This window comes from Cavia porcellus, unplaced genomic scaffold, assembly GCF_034190915.1.
Source record: "Cavia porcellus strain 051 isolate PalLab524CR breed Dunkin Hartley unplaced genomic scaffold, mCavPor4.1 scaffold_24, whole genome shotgun sequence".
Lineage (NCBI taxonomy): Eukaryota > Metazoa > Chordata > Mammalia > Rodentia > Caviidae > Cavia > Cavia porcellus.
Genome location: NW_026947507.1, coordinates 54,785,699 through 54,807,287, shown reverse-complemented (window position 1 = coordinate 54,807,287; position 21,589 = coordinate 54,785,699). Strand labels below are relative to the sequence as shown.

General features: G+C 46.1%; 2 long non-coding RNA genes across 2 annotated transcripts; one reads left to right on the top strand and one right to left on the bottom strand.

Moving 5' to 3' along the window:
• Positions 1 to 11,679: 11,679 nt before the first annotated feature.
• Positions 11,680 to 15,778, bottom strand: LOC134472778 (uncharacterized). Its single transcript, XR_010042759.1, has 2 exons — positions 15,678 to 15,778; positions 11,680 to 12,453 (listed from the first exon to the last, which is right to left on the bottom strand). It is a non-coding gene; the product is annotated as an uncharacterized LOC134472778 (long non-coding RNA).
• On the top strand, positions 12,448 to 16,352 carry LOC134472779 (uncharacterized). The gene is made up of 3 exons (XR_010042760.1): positions 12,448 to 15,056; positions 15,673 to 15,815; positions 16,217 to 16,352. It is a non-coding gene; the product is annotated as an uncharacterized LOC134472779 (long non-coding RNA).
• Positions 16,353 to 21,589: the final 5,237 nt, after the last annotated feature.

Below are 21,589 nucleotides of genomic sequence, written 5' to 3'. Positions count from 1 at the left end.
CACGGTTTCCTCATACATGAGGTAAGAAGACAGCTAAGTGGCTTTTCCCCCTTATTTATCTCCGTTTAAGATGAGGCTGACTCCAGAAAGGATTGCATGAAGCAGGTGCGATATGAAACAGAGAACTGGAGACCTGCGACGCGAGAGGGTGCGTGGGAACAGCCCTCAGGAGCACACCCTGCTCGGTGCGCGTGGAGGAGACTGCGTGATGTCTGCGGGGCAGGAAGGCGCTGCTGCTGTTCCCCTGCTGCGCCCGCAGCCTCGCAGCTGGGTACAGGGGCTGTCGCCTACGTCTGCCAGCTGGGGTGTGCAGGCACACGTAGGTATGGGGGACTTTCTCAGACTCAGGGAGCCAGAGTCCATGACTCCAATCCTGCTCCGGCTTGTTCTAGGTGGCACCAGTTTACCAGGACAATCACGTGTACGCACGCATAAGGTGAGCTGTAGACTGGAAAGTACTCTAGAGTGTAAAAGGCTCCTTTAAAGGGCCATACATCAACATGTGGATAGAAAGCAAATCCCTTCCGTGTCTCTCAGAAAACCTCACACAACCAGCACAACAATACGTTATGATAAATTGAGTATCTCAGTTAAAACCACCCACAGCAAGAAAGGAAAATTTCAGCAAGAAAGGAAAATTTCCCCGTCACTCAGCTTTTGAGAACCGCACCCAGGCATCACCCTCGCTCTAGAGCGTCCCAGGTAACCACTGTCTGGTTACTTGCTCACATTTCTTTGTACTTCCCAAGTATGTGACAGTTAAGTCTCACTAGTTTCTGTTGGTTAAAGACTCCATCCCAAATGTGGACCCACTTCAGAAGGCTGGGATTAACATTCAGTTTAGTCATCAGCATCTCCTGGATGTTCTCAGCCACTGACACTTAATTCCTTGATCTTTCAGTTTACAAGAGATTGCAAAACAGTGATGTTGAAATTCTGTCATCTTCTTTTCATGGATTAGTGGACCTCCCTTCATGAAGAGTCCATTTCTCTCATAATGCAGTTCATTGACTCAGTGGCATGGTTTACATAGGGAAGTCAAGATAATTTGCTAATTATTTCCCTTTTATGCAACAGTTTTCAAGGGAGTGAATTGTGAGTACTATCTTTTTGAAACTCAAATTATATATAGTAAATTGTCCCACTGGTTGCTAAATCTTTCTGAGAAGACTTTACTATTCCTTGAATGAAATGAGAAATTTATCTTTTTTAATCTCTTCCTTCAGATTCTAGAATTATCCATTTCTCTTTGAAGACTTAAGCAAGAAATATTATTTTGAAACTTAAAATCTGGTTGCCCAAACTTTGGGCAATCTTGTAACTTTTTTCTCTATGCCTTTTTATATTCATGACTGGGAAACGTATGTATAAACACTTATACCTGTACCTCTTCTGCGTGCAGGCATCTCTCATTTAACAGCAGAGTTCTGTGCTGAAGTCATTAACGCCTTGATCGCTAAACGAGGAGCTGCACATAGTGTGCACAGTACAATACTCAGAACAAAGAGATGGTCACGGGAAACTCAGCTTGAAGACTTTTATTTGTGTAACTCTTACATGCAGTACTGTCATGCACAACAGAACAAAAAACTATAGTACTGTCCTGCACAAAACAAGCTGCAAGAATCTCAGTACCACATAAAGTGTACAATAAAGGCAGTGAAGTTCTCTAGACAAGATGTTCAGAACTTTCTGGAAAAAAAAAGAAAAGAAAAGACAATTAGTACATCTAAACAGTGTAGCTTGGTCATAAGTCCCAACAGTTGTTGAATGAGTGGTTTGTTAGACGAGGAAGCTTTGTAGATAAAATTAATCACGACTTCCTCTGACAATTCATATTCAGTACCGCCATACTGCCTCTTCTGAAGGAACCTATAATGATTTCTTTATTCCTCTACACAGTAAGCATCCTTGTTTTTGACACAATAAGGAATGATAGAATTAAGTATCTTATAATAACTAAATTGTCTACTTTATATTGTACACATACAATACTCTGAATTCTAATACTCTGTACAAGGACTAGAGGAGATTGTGGTTTTCCTAGCAGATTCCTAATCATCTTCTAATTTTTTTAATACTGTACTATATGTCCATTTCTACACATACAGATATTGTAAATACTCTTTCTTATATACTTTTAATTTTAGTTCTCCAAGTAAATATTTATTGCAGGTTATATTTCTTTCCTTAACTGCTTTAGAATATTACTCTATTTCCTTATTGCGTAAAGCATTGCTGTTGAAATGTTTTATGTAAATCCGTATTTTACTCTGATAAGTTATGAACAATTTTTGCCATATCACCCATTTTTCCTTTCCTTTAAACCAAGTATTTGCTAGAATGTGTATTGATATTAGTTACCCTGACAAAATATTCTCAGTTAATCTTAGATATAAAGGCACAAAGATATTTTTTTATTTTTAGTTGGAATTTTTTCACATTACTTTTTTGTATTTGTTCTCTTCCCTTGCGCCCCCCCCCCCCACTAAGGTCTTTCAAAAGGTTCTTGTTGCATATGTTGGATCTTCTTTGGCTTTCTTCAATATTTGTCATTATCTCAAATAGTTTTTCTTTTTTCTTTTCAATTTTAAAATCATGTCCTTGTTTTCCTTAAGATATTGTTTATTGCTATTTACTTTTGTTTCCTCTAATTTATTCTGCAATTCTAACAGATTTCCTTTTGTTTTATTTCTAATTCATTTATGAATCATGTTACCTCGTTTCTACTTTTTCTAATTCATGTTCTTTTCTGACTGATGACCTTTCCTCCTGTTATGCAATCAGTTCATGCACTAGTAGCCCCATGGATGTAACCCTCTGCCATGATTCTTTTGTCTGTAGCAATGTTGGTTTACTCCTTACTCTTTGTTCATTGAACAACCTGTGTGGTATTGCTTCTCAATATTTTTCTGTTGCTCACTGCTTCACCAGAAAGTAGCTATCTTGAACTCTGCCACTTCTTTGTCAAATGCACAAACATGTTATGACTTGCTTGCTGAGATGTAGTGTCTCTTAGTCTTCCTCTATTTGTATCTGAAATTTCCTTGTTTCTCTTGTGCCTGAATCCTATTTAATTTGTTTCTGTTGAGTAGTTTCTCCTGTTTGGACTTCTTCAGGAATAGAATTTTAGGTGACTGTTTTGCCAAGTTCCTGTGGGTCAGGACTGCTTCATGCTTTTCAGAGAAAGTTTTCCTCCACAAGTAAGTGTCTTGTGATGGGCAGAATTCTAGAAATGATCATATGGCTCTGGTCTTCAGGTTATTCAGGCACTAATTCAAGCACTCCTGAGAAGAGATTTTACTGATGTGATTGTTTACTAATCAACAATGATTTTAAAAATAAGATTATCCTAAGTGATTAGGGTGAGATAATTACAAGGCCCTTAAAGTGGAGAAATTTTTCAAACTGGAACCAAGGGAGATACAAGGGAGTAGCACTGAAACAGAGCTGAAGTCTGGGGAGGGTAACCTGCCATTGCTGTCTTTGGAAATGGAGAGAAGGAAACACAAGCCAAGGATGTGGACAGCTACGAAAAGCCAAGAGGACAAGGGGTCTTTATTCATTCCAAGCACTGTCTGAAATTCTGCCAGTAAACTGAAATCAGATGGACAGGGGTTCATCCCAAGAGCCTGTGCAAAAAGGAATTCAGCTCTCCTGACAGTTTAATGTTGGCTTTGGGTGACCTGGAACAGAGAAACCATCCAAGTACATAGGACTGAAAGATAATAGATATTTGTTTTAAGTCCTCTAAATTTATGATAAGCTATAACAGTAATAGAAACTTATACAGAGTGCATGTATCAGGTTACTAATTTAATTCATTCTTCTCAAGCTGACCCATTGTCTTGAACTAGAAATCTTCTCTGCTGCTGGGATTGCTGGAGATTTACTTCCACAGGTGTTACGTGCATTCTTCTGCTGTTTTCACACGTAATCTGGGTCTTTGGACTGCAGGAAATTTGCTTCTTGCCATTTCCATGTGATCCTTCATAGGATACCTGCATAAGTTAGTTGGTCGTAGGTTTCCAGTTTTAGGGTCAGTGCTTTGTCTATTTTTGTTTGGGGATTCAGAGGTTAAAAGGCTGTGCTGTGTCGTCTTCCCAGAACCACCCGGCCCTGGATCCCTGCTGGTCTTGGACTCTGACCGGAACCCATCATGCATGAGCATTGTGTGATGCCCTTCGTCGGACCTGTGCTTGCCAGGAATGGCTTACTTTGTCTCTCCAGCTTTGTGCATGCCACAATCACACGTTCTGTGCTGCTGACATGGAAAATGCTATCTGCTGCTTGCAGAGTGATACTTAGTATTTTAAATTCTAAATAATAACTGTGATTATTGTATTTTAATCGCTTTCCAATTGGACTCAGGATGCTGTACAACACCCAGAAGGCCAGGCATGCATTCAGCTAAACCCACGGTTATATCAGTCCAGAGCAGGGTACAGGAGAGGAGTTGGGGCTGACTTAGAAATTCTTCAAGTGCAATGTTCACTGAAGGCTTGCACCTATGAAGGTATTTCCTGAACGGTCTCCTACTCCACACCTATAGCAGCGTGATTACAGCTGCCACTCACGCTTCCTGTTGAGGAAGACATTATCACTCAGAGCTAGAGGAGTGTTTGGAACTGCAGACTGAAGCTGTTTAAATGGGAACAGAGCTTACTTTAATGCAAGTGCATTTCTCCAGTTAATGAAGCCAAGATGATTTTCATCATTTCAATATCAGTGAACCTAATATTGAGATTTTGTTTTCCAACTAAATGCTACTCAACTACAAGAGCCAAGTAAGAGGGCTCAGAACAAGATTTGTTTAAAAGCTAGTGACCTTGCATTATACACCAAAGAAGTAAATTCATTAAAAGATCCCCCAACTGCAAGTACTTCAGAAGAAATATCAGTCTAAGGAAGCTCAAATTATTTGTGTCTTCCTAGTAGACTGTGAATTGTAGTTCATTCTGAGTCTTTCAGTTTTCCTACAAAATTAAAATCACTGAGAGTAATTTCTCTTAGTTGCTGGAAAACTTAATTCACAGAGCAATGGAGCTGAATAAACATATATTGTGAGTAGCACCAAGAAAACGTGTGAATGGGTACACAGACAGTGAGTTTTTGTTTTCCTGAAAGGAGAAGGAAATCAACTCAAATCCATCTAAGCAATGAAGAAAATGTAGTGGTTTTCGTTGTGTGCGGTTTTTTTTATTCATTTGTTTGTTTGTTTTGAAACAGTCTCGCTATATAGCCCAGGCTGAACTCGAACTCACAGCAATCTTCTCGCCTCAGCCTTTTGAGTGCTGGAATCACAGGCATGCACTAGCATGCCCAGCTCTGTTTGTTTTTTTGAGACACTATGTTGCCCAGGCTGGTCTTGAACTAGCAGGGATCCTCCTGCCTCTGCCTCCTTAGTGCTAGGACTATAGGTGTGTGCCACTACACCTGGCCAAAAGTTTGTATACCTGAAAATCCACTTTGAATGAGAATTGATCACAGTTCAATCTCCAATCATGAATTCGGGGGTAGAGGGAGACCCTCAGATGCCTGACTGCCAGGCTGAGAAGGAGTACCTCGGTTTGAATTTCTGAGACAAAATTGGGGGCCGAACACTGGTTCAAGAAAGAGTGGACATGAGTGTGGAAAGGCAGCAAAGAGAGAGACAGAGAGAACAAAAAACACTTCTCAGTAGGCATCACGGGTATCATACTGCTCTGTCGTCTTTTGTTTAAAATCTGCGTTCTGTAATTGGAAAAATAAAAATTTGCAGTTATTCTTAATAGGAAGTGCAAAAATAATAATTAAGTTAACATAAACATAAAGCCTAAACAATCATTATGTGCAAAAAGCTGGAGGCCCAGCCTAGAAGGCTGGTGGGAGGGAGCCCCTAGCTTGCTCTGCTTGCTAAAATCTGGAGTGCCTGGGATTTCCGAGCGTTTCCACAGCGGCAGCATCGCTCTGGCTGTTGGGGCAATTGGGGATCACAGGCCTCAGGACCTTGGCTGCAGGAAGTTAGCTCAGCAGAGCCAGCACCAGCCCAGGCTCGCCGTCCGTGGGTTTCTGCCTTGGGGATTTCATTAAAGAAACTGAACTCTTGCTTTGGGGAGGGACTCTTAGCACCAAAATCCACGCTAGGATGTGTCTCAGAGGCCTCAGGGAAGCGGAGCACATGATCGATCGGGACGCTCAGGATTTCACTGTGACATCGCACTGGAGAGCAAGCTTCTGAGAAGTTCTACAGGTTCTGCTTTGCTACTACAATTATTTCCTGTGCACAGCCGCACTGCAGAGGTGAGCTTCTATTCCACGCCGTGACGGGGACTCTGGTGTACCACCCTGCATGGATCACCGAGTGCGCCACAGAGGAAGAGTGCAGTGCTGGGTGCCCGAGGCCAGCAGGGAAGGCCCGGTGCTGGACCCGCGCTGGGCACGGAGGCTCCGACCGATCGGCATGGGATAAGCATGGAGGAAGGAAGAAGGGCGCCCACTCCGAAGAGCCTCGGCCTCCCCGGGATCCTAACCCTCTGACCCTCCGGGCCCCGCTGTGGACTGGGCCCGCTCTCCCACGCTCACGCCTGGAGCTGCCCGCAGCTTCCGGCTTTGCAGCTGGGGCGGCTGCTGCATCGCTGACCGCCCTCTTCCTTCTGGGGCTTCCATCTGTGAAATCAAAACTGCCCTAAAAAATAAACTATTCATTTTTTAAAGGTACACAAAATCGTAGTTTTCACCAGTAAATGTGTTTCATGAAATTACCTGTAACTCTAAAAAGCACCTTATTAATATTTTTAGGTGCAGAAACGCAGGCTAGTCACAAAATTTACCCTGCCAGTTTTACTCCGTCCTCCCTCCATTACCTTACGGTGACATAATTCATCCCTGCAGAGGGTTAATTTCCCAGGCTTGCTTTATCTCTGGAGTGTCCTGCAGAGAGGTACCTCAGCCCACCTCTGCAGGCATCTGCAGCCACTGCAGGACAGGAGTTTCCTGATGCCTTCTGCGGGGAAGTTGGGAACAGACCCAGCGCCCATCTGTTTGCTTAATTGAGCATTCAGTCAGTGGCTCTGCTGTCTGGAGCCAGGCAGGCCTGGTGGCATTTGGGGTTCAGCCAAACACCTCAAACTATTTTCCTCTGGGTTTTAGACCCAGCAAAATACAGAACTGGTTTTACAAGTCCTTTTGTCTTTAATTTTTTAATTTGTGCACATTGTGAGGGAAATGTAAGCCATCTGTTTCACTGGCACTTAATTCAACAAATTATTGTTTTGTAAGAGAAACATAATGTCCAAGAAGTTTGTGAGTCTGTAACTCTCCCGATTATGATCCCGGAGAAGTAAAGTTTTCCAAAGGCAGATGGGCTCAGAAGTCCCAGGGTTAGTGAAAGACACTCTAGTCTTAATACTATTTATCCTACAAAAGTTTTGTCCAATACCACCAGAAAGATTAATTAAAATAGTCTGATGGATTTAATTATTAAGCCTTTGTTTCTAGTTTCTTGTCTTTTTTTTAGTTCTTTCTAATCCCAGCTACCCCTAAGTGCTACAGGAGACTAGGCCTCTGTAATTTCTTGTTTCCGCCCTCTGAGCATCAAAAGGTTGTGTTTTTCAACCCAAGGCTTTGATTATCTCTAAGTGATTCCATTTTCCCCGAGCCTGGCTTTGGGAGCAGGGGACCTTTGCCTGATCTGCACCGGAGCCTACTCCAGGGCCCTAGCCCTGCGGGGTTATGCTCTGTACTGCAGAGACAAGTTAAAGGAGGTGAAGTGGATTTCTTAGCTTTAGGATTTGGGGGTCTTTAGCAATTTAGTGAGCATCCCACATCCCCTAAAGAGGACAGGATACAGGGTGCTACAAGTGGAACATTCTTTCCTCAGAGCCTCTGGCTGGGATAGCAGACTGTGGGGAAACTTGAGACGCGCTGACCCACATCTTTCCTCTCTGGATCTATGTCATTTCCTGCCTGGAGTCTAGGTCTATTGTCTAGGGGCACACAACAAACTGCCTTTTTAAAAAATTTAACTTAATTTTCTTTGTAATGGAGAAGGAAAGATTGTTTCTTTGATTGAAGAGACAAGCCTACCAGAGAATATGAAGTATCAAAAAGTGTTTTGCAACGACTTTTGCCTGCTTGGGGGCTTCATGGGCAGCCCGGAAGCTTGGTGTTAAAACTGGGTCTTTTGAGCAAATTCTACATCATGGTCTATTTAGAGGCATTTCATCTGTTAAAAAATACAAACAACCGAATCCTATGAGATTTGGCACACATTCACTACCAAACTGGGAAGTAAGGAAGTAGAAGGAAATGTTTCAGGTAATCTACAGTTAACAAGTGATTTTGGAGGCCTTTTCTATAATGGAAAGCTCCGTTTCTTTCTAGACATATGTATCTATCTATGGATCTATCTATATCTATTTATCATCTGTCATCTATCTATCATCTATCTATCTATCTATCTATCTATCTATCTATCTATCTATCATGTATCTATATCTGTGCATGACTCTAATGATAAAGCAATTTGAATTCTTTTCCTCTCTCCCCTAAAATGCCTTTGTATTTGCCTACATCCCACGCCTCGGTTTGCTACCTGGCTAAGGAGTCACCTTGGGAGACAGGTGGGTGGAGAAACTGCTTGTCTGAAAACGCCCTTGCGAACAGCCACATCCTTTGTTTGAGGTCATATAAATCATGGGGTTCACCGAGGCCTGGGGACCTGCGTGTGTGGAGGGGCCTGGGAAAGTGTAGGAAGGGGAGGAAGAGACCTTGAGCCTGTGACTCACGGGAGGAAAGAGCTGCCCTCCACCCGCTTTTCAGAGGGGACTCTCTCTGGCAGCCTCATGGGCTGTCACCCTTCTGTGAAGCCGCTGTATGGGGGTGACTCCTCCGACATGCCGTCACCGCTCCTGGAGTCAGCCCGCGTGCTGCCTAGAATTCTATCACACGGTTTGTTTCAGAGCAGTGCCCTGACACTGCCTCCCATCACTGCTCCTGTTAACGTCAAAGAGGACCTAGGCCCCTTGCCTCCAGGGCAGAATAGCTACTGCGCATTACTTAAATTGAGCCTAATTTCCATGTACTGACATCTCCAGAGCAGGCTATGGTATTTCTTTCTGTCTTCAAATGGCTCTAAGCAATGTAAACAAGGCCAGCTGAGTACTGATGTGTGATCTCTAACGCTGCTCTGACAGTCTCCTGTCTCCTCGAGCAGTGCTCTCTGTAAAATACATAAGCACAGGGGATGGCAGAGCCAGTCAGCTCCAGGAATGTCAACTGGGCAGAGCCTGGAAATAAAGAGGCTCTGACTCCCCAGGGCACAAAAGTTGACATATCTGAAGCAACAGCCTCCAAACAATTCAGTTGCTACCTTAATCAAATTATGCAGATTGATCCTTCTGCGTGTCATTCTCCCTGCATACTGCAAACATGCTTTTCTGCCTATCTGGCCAGCTCAGGTTACTCACTCATCCTGGGGCTACCACTGGCTAGACAAGACAGTACATTCCGGGAGAGGCCTAGGGTCAGGGCCTTTGTCCTCACATCCTCACGGGGATTGGGCTTAGGACCTCTTGGCTGCTCTTAACTTGGAATATGTCTTGGTGTCTTTATTCTCACTATGGGTTGTGTTGGAATTAACTTGCAGGGATTCCAATAACGTCTCAATGGGGTTACAAATTGAACTTTTTGGATTGTAAGGAACACTGACAAAGGGATTACAATACTTAGGTTACAACATTCAGTATTTGGGATACAATATTAACAAATAAAAGGACTCATGAGAGTCACAACCTGCTCTCTGTTTATAGAAAATGGCTTTTGCATTGTGTGTACCATAATAAATTCATGTATTCATTCATAAACTGTTCATGGCCCTTCGCTCACTCCTGTGTTCGTGGCTGGACTTGCTCAGCCATTTAACAACCCTTTACTCATCACGTTCCATGCCACGGCTAAGTAGTCTCCAAAGATTTTCACTTTCCAACAAAGAAAAAGTCACCCCAGATCATGTGCACCCCAGACCATGTCCAGATGAAATATAAACACCAAGCAGAATAAACATTAAAGGGCAGTGGCAACGTTATTAGCAGGTTTGATTCTCTGAGCTGAAAAGTGGTGTTTGTTTGAGGAATCACAATATCCACACAATTCCACACGATATCCACACAATTCCAGATTAATACTGGGTCCAGAGGCCAGGGAGCGTAACTGTAGTGTTCCAAGTAAATTAATAGTTTATATATATCTGTGATTAACATGTGTGTGGTAAAAAACTAAAAAATAAAATGCATGTAGTTAGTATGAAGAAAGGGAAACAATTCCCCTAAAGAAGTTTCCAAACATTTTCAAACAGGAGAATTGTCCTCTACCTCTACCACCAGCTCTGTTAAATACTTGCACTTTCATGCGTCTCTCAACAAATTTCTTTTTCCTTCTGTTTATATCAAATCTCCCTGGAGGAGCTGTCTGTACCCAATGTCTTCAATTTGCTTTCCTTTCTTTTGCAAATCAGGCTCAACCTGAGCCATTCTTTCTAACTGCTTTCTCTGCTGCCCAGGCTGAAAACACCAGGAGCCACCCTCTGGACGAGGTTCCTAGTCTGGATTTTTCATGGGGGCTTTCTCCTCTTTGCTGGTGGTGCAGAGGTATGCACTGACACTATGTACCTAGCACTCCTGCCTGAGCATGTGTGAGGTCTCACTCAGCCCAGGATGCAGGTGTCTGCTTAACTCTTAGCAGCACACAAGATCTCACTGCCAAGCTGGTGAAAAGCATCCTTCGTGCTCTGGGCTCAGGCTCTGACAGCAACATGATTATTCTAGGGGTCAGCACTGTCCACAGCCAAAACAGTCCAGGCTGATTCCCAGGCTGCTGGAATTAATCATCCCAGCACAGGCTCGTCAGTTTTATTGAATTATTGTAATTTTCCCTGCTTCTGTTTTGACACTTGATGACCTACTTTTAATACAGCAACAGAATGATCTTTGAAAAGTAGGAGTCAGAACATGCCACACCTCTAGGAAAAGTCAGCATGAATTCTTTCCCCTGGTGCCCTGAAGCTCACAGTCTGCCTCTGCCTCTACCTACACCCTCGCTCAGTGTCTCCTGCACCCAGCCTTCTCCTCCCAGCCTCCGGCACTCAAGGACCCTGGCCTGCTCACCACGGAGATTTGGACCCAGGCCTTGGCCCTGCTGCACCCTGCCTGCTGTGCACTGCCCTGTGAGCTGCTTGAGCCTTCCCTCATCTCCCATAGCGGGATTTCCTCCTGGGAAAGCTTTCCTGAGCATCTGCTGGACACTAGAACCCCTTCTCTGCACGTTTCCTCCGCCACGTCTCAGTTTTACTGTCTCCATCAAGGGTTCGCAGCCATCTGGTCCATTACTGTTTCCCCTCTGTCTTCTTTCTCCACTGCCCTCTCTGTGAGGAAGGAGTCTGAGTCACTCCCGCCACCTCTACGTGCAAACAAGTGGAGGAGCCACAGAGATTGAACTCGGATCTGAAAACCTGGAGCACTGATTCATCAGAGCTCGGGGCTAACAGCGAGGAATTGCCTCTCTCATCAGACACCTGTTGTTTGTAAAAGCAAGTCTCAGTTTCATAAGGTCAGCGAAATGCTGAATTTCAGAAACCGAGTTGCATCTAAACAAATGAAGCCACTACGTGGTAGAAGTGGAATAAATAAGGTACCCACAATCTCAGAAAAGAGCACCGCTTTTAAATTTACTTTCTAAATTTGAGATTTTTAACAGAATCAAACCACTCAAAAAGTAGGTAGTGTTTTCTGTGGAACTTCAAATTCAGACACTAAGATAAGCTTCCCAAGCTTCAGGGCAGAAAGAGGCACCCAGAGTGAGGAGGTAGCCTTAGAAAACTCCCTAGGGGGTTCCCTCTGAAGCCCCTTGTCCACCGCTGCTGTTTCTGCCTCAATGTCTCCTGAACCCCTCAAATCCACCCTATCAAAACCTGGCCCTTCTCCCCTCCCCCATCAAGGAAATATGAGGCTCCGTGGGAATCTTCGTCTCCCTCACTGAGACACAGGACACAAGCCAGAGGCACGAGGTGGCTTTTGCCCCTTCCTCTGCTCAGCCCAGCCAACAGCTGAGGGCCGCTTCCTTCTCCCCGGCGCCAACCGCACGGCCACAGTTTCCAACCGGGCGGCCAGCGTCCTCCTCTGCGTCCTTCCTGGACAGCCAAGCTGGACCTTGAACACACGAACTGGGTCGCCTCTCTGCCTCAGGGCTTTCTCCTACGTTCTGAAAATGGAGTTCAAGCTGCTCGACCCTAGCACAGGCCGGCTCCTACTGTTCTTGTCGTTTTCTTGGGGAAATCACCTGTGCTTTCATGGTGGGGTCCCACCTGGAGGCCACCAGGGACTGAAGTCCCAGCTCCTGCTTTTGCTTCCCCATCAGTGCACGTAGGACGCGGTGGAGGATGGGAAATCGCCTCTCCCCAGTGTCTGTAAGAAAACACTGCAGACATGCTACTGTAAGAAAGGCTGCGGAGAGTTTTGGGTTCTAATTGTAAGTAATTTCACAATTGATCAGTAAAGAAATAAAGCAGTAAGAAAGAAACCAAAGAAGTAACCAAGAAACCAAAAGCAAACACATGAACTGTTTTGTAAACATCTTTATCATCTGTGTCAGGACTGTGCCGCCCTGGGGTGTGGCCTGTGGATGAAGCCCACACCCTCCCCGGTCTCCCTGACCCTGTGTTCTGCTAACCCCCTGCAAGGCCCGTGCCTCTGTTGTGATGTCTGATTGCTGTGGGAATTAGAGGTCATAGATTCCTCTGGAGTATGGACCGTGCCTGTCTTAGGCACCAGATTGTCAATGTCAGACACAATTTCCAGGCAAAATTCAGACACTGGATAAATATTTATTAAATGAATGGATTAATGAACGCATAAATTGAAGAGAGATTAGTACCAGTGGGGAAAGCACATTCGCACAGGGAAAATTTCGCACATAAAGCAATCTGCTAAAGATATTTTTATGAGGATAATATAGTTATGCTGGCAATTTACATTGAACCATCGGTTTTTGAGGTTGCTCTAATGATGTTTCTCTCTGGCCTTCAACAGCACTTACTGGGAGTGAGAAAACGTGACTCCTAGCTGTGGCTTTTGTGCCCTGTTAAATTAAATGTAAGCATCATCACTGATTTTCATCTTTCCTCTGTTAATGTCTAAGCAACGTGCTGTTCAGACCATCAATGGCTCCGTGAGAGTGTACTGTGTTAGCACAAAACAACAAATAAAACTCCAAAGCCCGTGCAGCGGAGTTAGGACAAGGTGGCTGATGCGGTGCTGTGGCAAAGACCCTGGGGACATTTGCAAATGTGAGCCTCAGTGCGGTCGCCAGGCCCTGGCGGAGGAACGGGCTCCGGATTCCTTCCCAGAGCGCCGCTCTCGCCTTCCCTGCAGTACAGAGATCAATTAATCTTTTCATGCCCAAGTTTATGCCTCTGTAAACTGAAGAAAGCTTTGCTACCTATACCTAGAAGAATGTTCTGATAAATAATGAAGTCATGTCTGAAAAGCACTGTATAAAAACAAAGTGTAATTATGACTTTTTCCCTCTGGTTGGAATCGGCTTGCTTCCCACAGATTCTAACTCCTCTGGAGCAGCTGCGGTCCAGCCCACACTTTCTCCCCCCCACTTTGGAGTTACTCAAGCAGCTGGTAACAACACTAACGCACAAGACACGTACCACTCCATATCCATGGGCTACTTCTCACAAAAAGAACCTTCAAGTACTGAGCAGGTCGTTTCTGTTATAAAAAGACATGAGCGGACCCTACTTCATCGGCAGTATTTTGTAAGCTAAGCACTTTCTATCGTGTTCAAAAATCAGCTATTGAGGAAGAACAAAAATATGATAGCATTTTTTTCTGAGCTGATAAAACAGAAACAAAAAAACAACAGCAGAAAACCTTTGCACTTTCAAGCAAAAGAAATTTCATCCTAGGGCACTGGTTTTGGGGAGTCCTTGGATGTAAGCGGAGCAAGTCCTAATGAGATAACAGGTTGCGTAAAGCAAGACCGCTGACCTTCCCGCACTGCTATTTGTGAGGTCTTGTTCCAGTTATAAAATGCAGTCAGCTCAGAGTAAGTGTATTTCCCCAGCAGTAGGCAGTTATCTGTCACCTCTGTGTAATCTCCATTCTCTTTAAAGTTTGAGACTTGGGGAGGGGGGTGTCCCTATGACTTCTGCACTTCCCAAGCTCTCTCTTCTTCCCAAGCAATGGAGCAGCGCAGCCATTTCTGGGGTGTTACTAAGATGCAATCAGGGGTCATTCAGGGCTTGGGGGCACAGGGCATCTTCCTGGTCCCCAAAGCCTCCAGCCATGTCTGTTTGGGGGGAAGGAAGGGCTGAGCATGTGTCCTGCATTCTCCTCTATGATTCAAGCTTGGCATGGCATGAGCTCCCCTGATCTACCAGGCCCACCTCACCCCAGGACACATGTCATCCACCCCTCAGTGCTCACACAAGGCCCTGCCAGCCAAAGGAGTGGGGTGGGGTGGCAGGGTTTCCCACTGCTCCAGCCATCAAAACCTCAGAGGAGCAGGTCCTCGTCTCCATTCTCCATAGAATTGTGAGTTAAGCCCCTGGAGCTCCCCCCCCCCCCCCGCATGGTGCTGTCTTCAGTCAGTATTGAGATAATACACCTTCATGGTTTTAATCAAATACATAAAAACACCTTAAAATAGTTTCGATTTTCTGAGAGCTTCTACTTTAAAGACAATGGAATTCCACAACTGAGAAGGTAGCTGAGGAGTCCTGTGGTCTACCCTGAACCTGTGCTGGTGGCCCTAAGAATCAGAGCTGAGATGCTGTACTGCCCCCACAGAACCAGGAGCCACACCGGGAGGATGCTCAGATCAGGGGCTGAAGGGAGGGACCGAGTGCTGCAGGAGTTTCCAACCAGCCTTTCCCCACTCCTCCTGGTCTCGGCCATTTTACCTTCGCAGATACTTAGTCTGCTACGAAGAAGGCACAGACTCTGCAAGACCAATAGCTGCAGCTGCTGAAACTTTTGCTTTCTCCTTCCTCGGAGACAGAAAAAAATGGGGTGAGGAAAACATAACCCTAATATGGGTGAGATTTTCCAAAACTTGATCAATAGTTGCTCCATATTTTATTTCATAAACCCAACTTACCCCACGCAGCTGGGGAGGATGCCTTCCTCTCCTCCTCCTCCTCCTCCTCCTCCTCCTCCTCCTCCTCCTCCTCCTCCTCCTCCTCCTCCTCTTCTTCCTCCTCCTCCTCCTCTTCCTCTTCTTCCTCCTCTTCCTCCTCTTCCTCTTCTTCCTCCTCTTCCTCCTCCTCCTCTCCCTCCTCCTCCTCCTCTTCCTCCTCTCCCTCTGCCTTCTCCCGCTCCCCTCTGTGGGAGGGCTCTGCAGGAGCCACAGCTGCAGGGACCCCCTTAACCTGGGAGGGAACCCTGCAGATGACTTGGTGGGGGTGGAGTGGAGTGGGGTGGGGGGTGGAGGGTGGATGGACCTTGGACCCTGCCACAGTGGAAAGGACTAGGGTGTGAGGTGTCAAAGTGGTGATAGCCAGAGCCCTTCCAAGAGAAGCTTCCCTGCAGACCCCTGGCAGGGCCAGCCCTTGGCTGATATGATGTGGCTGAAGGGGAACAGCAGGGCGGACAAAAGGTTAACAGGCCCCCAACCCACACCTCACAGCCTACCTAAAGATTGGTTTCCTGGCCCTGGGAGGTCTGCAAGCTTCACCGCTGGCCTGCAGAGTCTGTGAACTCTTGTTAAGCAAATAAACTGAAAGCTCCAAGCTGTTTGACCTCAAGGAATGAAACATAAAAAAGAAGTAGGTAAGCATCCAACTGGTTTCTCATGACACACTTCTCTTGGGAATTCAGCAGCTGGCACTGTGCTCCCATGACCTGCTGGAAAGAGCGCACTGCCCGGCCAGTCCTGTCCCTGCATGCCTGGCTGCACCGGGTGGGAAAAGAGGATGGAGGCTCCCAGAAGCATGCACTGCTTTTCCGTTCTGACTAAAAATCGATTCCTAACGCGATATTTTTGTCTCCGTACTAGGAGACCCAGGCTGTGTACAGATCACATGGTCTTTTTTATTCTTGCTCTATAAGAAGGGAAACAAAATCTTTGAGTCCTGCCACTGAAGTTACTATTGGTGGTATTTGTTTCGTGTGCCAAAAGTAGCCCGGAGTTAACATCTCACCAAATTCTCTTCTTATGTCTCTGGTTTCAGTGTTAGAAGGAAAGAAAATGTGCCTGGAGATGAGAGCCACGGCCCTGCTCAGGCCACCTGAGCGTGGCAGAAGTGGACACCGAGCTTTAGGATGCCAGGGAGGTCTGGGAAATCGTCCTGCCTTTTAAGACCTTGAAATCACCTCGCTGACCTTCCCGCTGTCACCTCTCCTTGTCCCCAGTTGTCCTTCCTGCACCTCCTCGTGCCCTCCTCCTTCTTACCCCGGGCAAACGTCTCCCGTGGCGCCCTCCCTGCTCTGAACTGAAGTGGATCTAAGAGGGATGAACCCTGTACTCTTCCACTCTCGGCTTCTCATGCTTCTGAAATCTCTGAGTCCTGGCCTGTGATGTGTGGTGCTGGACTGTTCCAGCATTCTTTAAGAAACCGTCTTTCCTGGGCTAAGGCCCTAGCTCAGTGGTAGAGCACTTGCCTGGCCTGCCAGAGACTCTGACTTCCGTCCCCATACCACCAGCAAAGGCTGGCTGCCCCTACCAGTCTGTCTCAGCAAAGTCACAGCAAACCTCAGGCTTTGTGGGACACAAGCCCCAAGGTTTCCTGTGCCACTGCTCTGCCCCAGGGTGGGAAGCAGAGCGGTGTGGCTGTACCCCAAAGCGGCTGGGGCTGGAGCAGGCTTGGGGAGCAGAGGGTGCCAGGCCTGACCCGGAATACTGATCCCATACTTCCCACAGGGACAGGCACTTGAGCCCCCCATGGAGTGGGACCCCCATCTGAAGCAGTCGTCACTGCCTGGGGTTCACCCCGCTGCTTCACCAGTCCCTTTGGAAGCCTCGCTAGACGCCTTGAGCACCTGTCTAACTCACAGCTTTGGTTGTTTTATCCTGCACAATTATATTTCTCTGGTTCCTCAGCGCAGTGGGCAGAAGCCAGGTCTCGCTGGTCAAGCGAGCAGGAGAGGAGGCCCGAGGAAAGTCAGCCAAGACTCGGTTACATAGACAGTAATAAGGTAGATCACGCTTCGTTTAGGAAGCATTTTATGAAATGCGTGTGATGGTGCACACTTGTAATCTCAGCACTCTGGAAGGCTGAGGTGGGAGCATCACAAGTTCAAGCTCAGTTTGGGCAACTTAGGAAATTAGCGAGACCCTGTCTCAGAAATAAAAAAAATAGACAAAGGGCTATGGATGTGGCTCAGTGAGAGGGCCCTGGATTCAGTCCGAGCCCCACACGCTGTGATCAGTCCATTTATTTTTATAACGATGCGTCTTGTGTATGTTTGGTTGTCTGACCCTCCGTGCAATGATATTACTCTCAGTATTCTTTCTTGCACCTTTCAGATGAGAAGTTGGGGTCTAGAAAAACTAAGTGACTTATCCACAGTCCTCTCAGGTTTATCTCAGAGCCACCCGGGTATGCTAAGTCACCCACTTCTTACTTTCCAGGAAAAAAAATATATATAATGACGAAAAAATCTTTCTAATTAATATCTTTCACAATAAAAGAAAAAAAACTTGGAGACTTACAGATGTCTTTCTCTTATTAAAACGGAGTCTTACGTCATTGCAGACAAGGACAGACGTCTTGATGACTTGCAACCTGTTTCTGCTGACTGCAGCTCTGTTCTTCCCTGTTTCTCGCTCCCACTGGGCGGCGTTCTCGGGGTCTTCTTTCACACCAGGTCTGGGGAGCACACGCTGCCCTCCAGGTCTACACCGCGCTCCTCAGGCACTGCCCGCCTGAAACTGTCCAGGGGCTTAGCAGTTGCCCTGTGAGAAGGCTCTCAAGAGCCTCTAACATACCTCAGCACGTGACTTTTCCTTTATTTGTGACCCCCGAAATAGTAATTTTCTTTCCATATTTAAATAAATATTGCCTACCCCTCGTCAGCATTTCTCGGCATTGCCCTGCCTTCTAAGGGAGACGGGAAGAAGCAGACAATCCTCGCTTTGTTCTTGTGTCCTGCTTAGCTCGGCACCAGCTTGGCACAAAGCGGGGTCCAGCTGGGCACACAGCGTACCTGACTTCAGGATCAGAGGGACTGCCTGCATGCATGATTCTCAGTGCCCTCCCTCCTGACCAGGCCGTAGGACGAGGAGGAGCATGGAGCCCCAGTGCTGTGTCCTCTACGAGCTCCCTCCCACCCCAAGCTGTGGCGAAGAACAGGGGACGGGGAGGAGGGGGCTTGGGTTTAGTCTCCCCAATGACCACATCCTGGTCTTACCACTTTCCCTTCCCTGCCTCACACGGAGGTGAGGAGTCACCAGCGGCCTTTACCCACACCCCTCCATTCCCTCCCAATTCACACGAGGGAGCCCTGAGCCCCAGTCCCTCTCAGTAAGAAGCATTGCAGGTAGGGTTTTTAATTCCTTTAAATATCGCTTCCATCCCCGGTACCGATAAAAAGGAAAAAAGACAAAAAAAAAAAAAATCTCACTTTGTTAGTCCACACCTGTGGGTGTGAAGTTTCCGTCCACGCCTGGCACAGGCAGCCGGGCATAGCACACCTGGGTGCCTTTTATCCCCTGCCCTCCCCACTCTGTCTCTAGATATCCTCCAGCTCTGTCTCTAGATCTCCTGCTCCTGCTTCTATGGTTATCCTTTCGTTTGGGTCACATTCGGGACCTGTAATGTCTACATTTGCTGCACTTGGCCCCCTCACCTGACACATCTGGAGCCATTTTAGTTCCCTTCTCGAGCCACTGTCTCCATTCCTCAGCCCCTTAGAGTATTTATTTACTTTTTAAAAACTTTTTCATGCTTTCTACCTGGGTGGTTTCAGCTTTTCATCATATTAACCTTTTCTTCTATTTTGTATTTATTTCCTTTCTTTAGGTTCTCATGTTAAGAGCACAGACCAATTCTTTTCAATCTCCTTTCTAAGTAATCTAAATGCACACATTTTTTCTGTTTTGCCTTCTCTATACTCACAAGTTGTTGTTCAGCACTGTCACCTATTACTCAGCACCAGAAAGTTGACAAGTTCTTATCGATACTTGCTTTATTCTAGCAATTACTTGGAGCTCTGTTTCTGTCTCTGTCTCTCTCTGTCTCTGTCTCTCTCTGTCTCTCTCTCTCTCGCTCGCTCGCTCTGTGTCTGTCTCTGTCTCTATTTCTCTGTGCATGTGTGTGTGCGTGTGTGTGCCTAATTTCCCTACACACATTCTTGGTAAGCAGTAGGATTGCTGGTCAAGGCACAGCGGCATCTGGTGCACTCTCTCACCTTTGAGGAATTTGCTGACTTTTCCACTGAGGTCTAGCCCAAAACAAATTTCTGTGGTTGCAGCCTGCTTGAAAATGTTATGTAGCTTTGGGTGCATGATACAGATTTCTTCGCATGGCACCCTGGCTGGTCTTGGGAAGTGCATTGCACAACTCCTCCCACCCTTACCTGAGCTCTTTGGTTCTCCGGGAAGATGTCCAGGCCGCACTGTGGCTGTGAACATGCCCTTCTCCTTGTAGGGCCATCAGCATCTGTGCTGGAGCCCCAGGTCAGCATCTGGTGGCCCTGGCCTTGGGACTCCCTTGTCCACCCCTTCTGAGGATACAAAGCAGCCCGGGGCCCAGCCTGTGCCAGGGTACTTTGTCAGGCACTTTCTGTGTGTGTGTTTGCCTTGCCAATCTGATTTCTGCCATTAAAATTTCTTTCATGTTCAGTCCTCAGATAATTCTCATGCTTAGGGGTTTTTTTGTTTGTTGTTTGGTTCAGGGAGTCGAACTCAGGACCCCGTGCTTGCCAGGCAGGCACTGTGCCACTGAGTTACATCCCTGAGCCGTCTTCCTTCTGATGTGCTTCGCTAAGCTCCGGTGAGCATTCAGTGGACGCGGTAGGAGGAGAGGTTGTGCTGGGGCAAGCCTCGGATTCAGTTAACACAACGCCCACCCCTAGCTGCCCCGACCCTGCCTCCTCTTAGCCTGACTTTCCCACACCCCCACCCCATCCTGCTGATGTTTCTTAGTGCACAAAGCCCTTCCCTAACCCAGGACTCTTACACACCCACCCCCGCCTGTGACCACCACCCCTCCCACACTTCACTGCTCACCGCACTATCCGTGCAGGACTTGTGCCCCATACAGGTACTGTGCCGACAGCCTAGTGTAAGCCAGGCCTCTCTGTCCACTGTCATGCTGTGCATGTACTGCTTTCAGTAAAGCACTTTTGTTCATTGTTGTGTTATTTCTTTGAAATTTTTAAACCCTTGCTGGACCAAGGCCACGTCTATACGTGCTTCACACTGTCCTCACTGCTGAGACGACGGCAGAATGTGGCTGGTTTCAGAACAGAGTCCTTCAGTGAGTTCATGAGGGCTCTGGCCCAGGAGTTGTACATTTTGAATTTAGGTTAGGAAGACCTCCAAGCACAAGGTTAAAACTCCAGATAAACATGACCCATCGATTTTAAAAACTTACACCTTCTGAAAATTAGGGAAATCAGAATAGCTGCACGTTACAAAGCAGCAGGCATTTTATATTCTTTGTAGCTAATCTTTACTGTAACACTGGGCTCTACTGAGGAATGAGCTGAGAGCTAGGGAAGTCAAGAAATTTATCCAAGACCAAGGTGTTAGTAATGCAGAGCTAAGGTTCAGAACCAGATGTGAACCTTCCCAAAGCCAGTCTCCTCCTTAGCCTTTCTCTACTGCCCAATACACCATTTGGTGATCAAGGGCAGTCTATTAATTTTCTATCAAGAATAATTGATTTTAAGGAAACTAAGATGACATTTTCAGCTTTGAAGTTGCTCTAGAGTAAGATGAAAATAAAATCTAGTTACCAATTTAAATTTTATACAGCTGAAGAAACATTCAAACAATCCCTTCACACTGGGTCTTTGGATCCCATGGACAGCGCTTCTGCTCGATTCTGTTGAATTTGGTCCATCAAAGTAACTATGTGTGACCATGAGGACTGATGGGGCTGGATAAGCACGGACATTTATTTCTTTACTAAGGCTGTGCAGGTTGACTCTATTTACTATTTTCTTCAGACCTGTTCCACTGGACAGTAAGACAATGACTCACATTACCTTAGGCTTCTCCCCTATTTCATGTAAAGTTGAAAAAATTTGGACTTTCAATCAAACATCTGCATAATTAATTCAACCTGTGTCTGGTCAGATGGAGCAGGTGGGCATTATACAATCAGACAGACTGACATCTTTATCTGACACTGTAAGACAGAAATGGGAAAATCATTTCCTTCTAGGAGGTGTGTGTGTGTGTGTGTGTGTGTGTGTGTGTGTGTGTGTGTGTGTATTACATCACCCCAATCACCCCTTTAGGAGTTTATTTAGTTTCTATAGCTGAATATTAAAGCAAAAGTGAACAGACCAACTTGGGAGATTTGTATAAAAAACAGATTACTCTATGGCAATGTTATCTTTACTTATCCATTTTTTCCAATAAGTTAGGAAGTTTA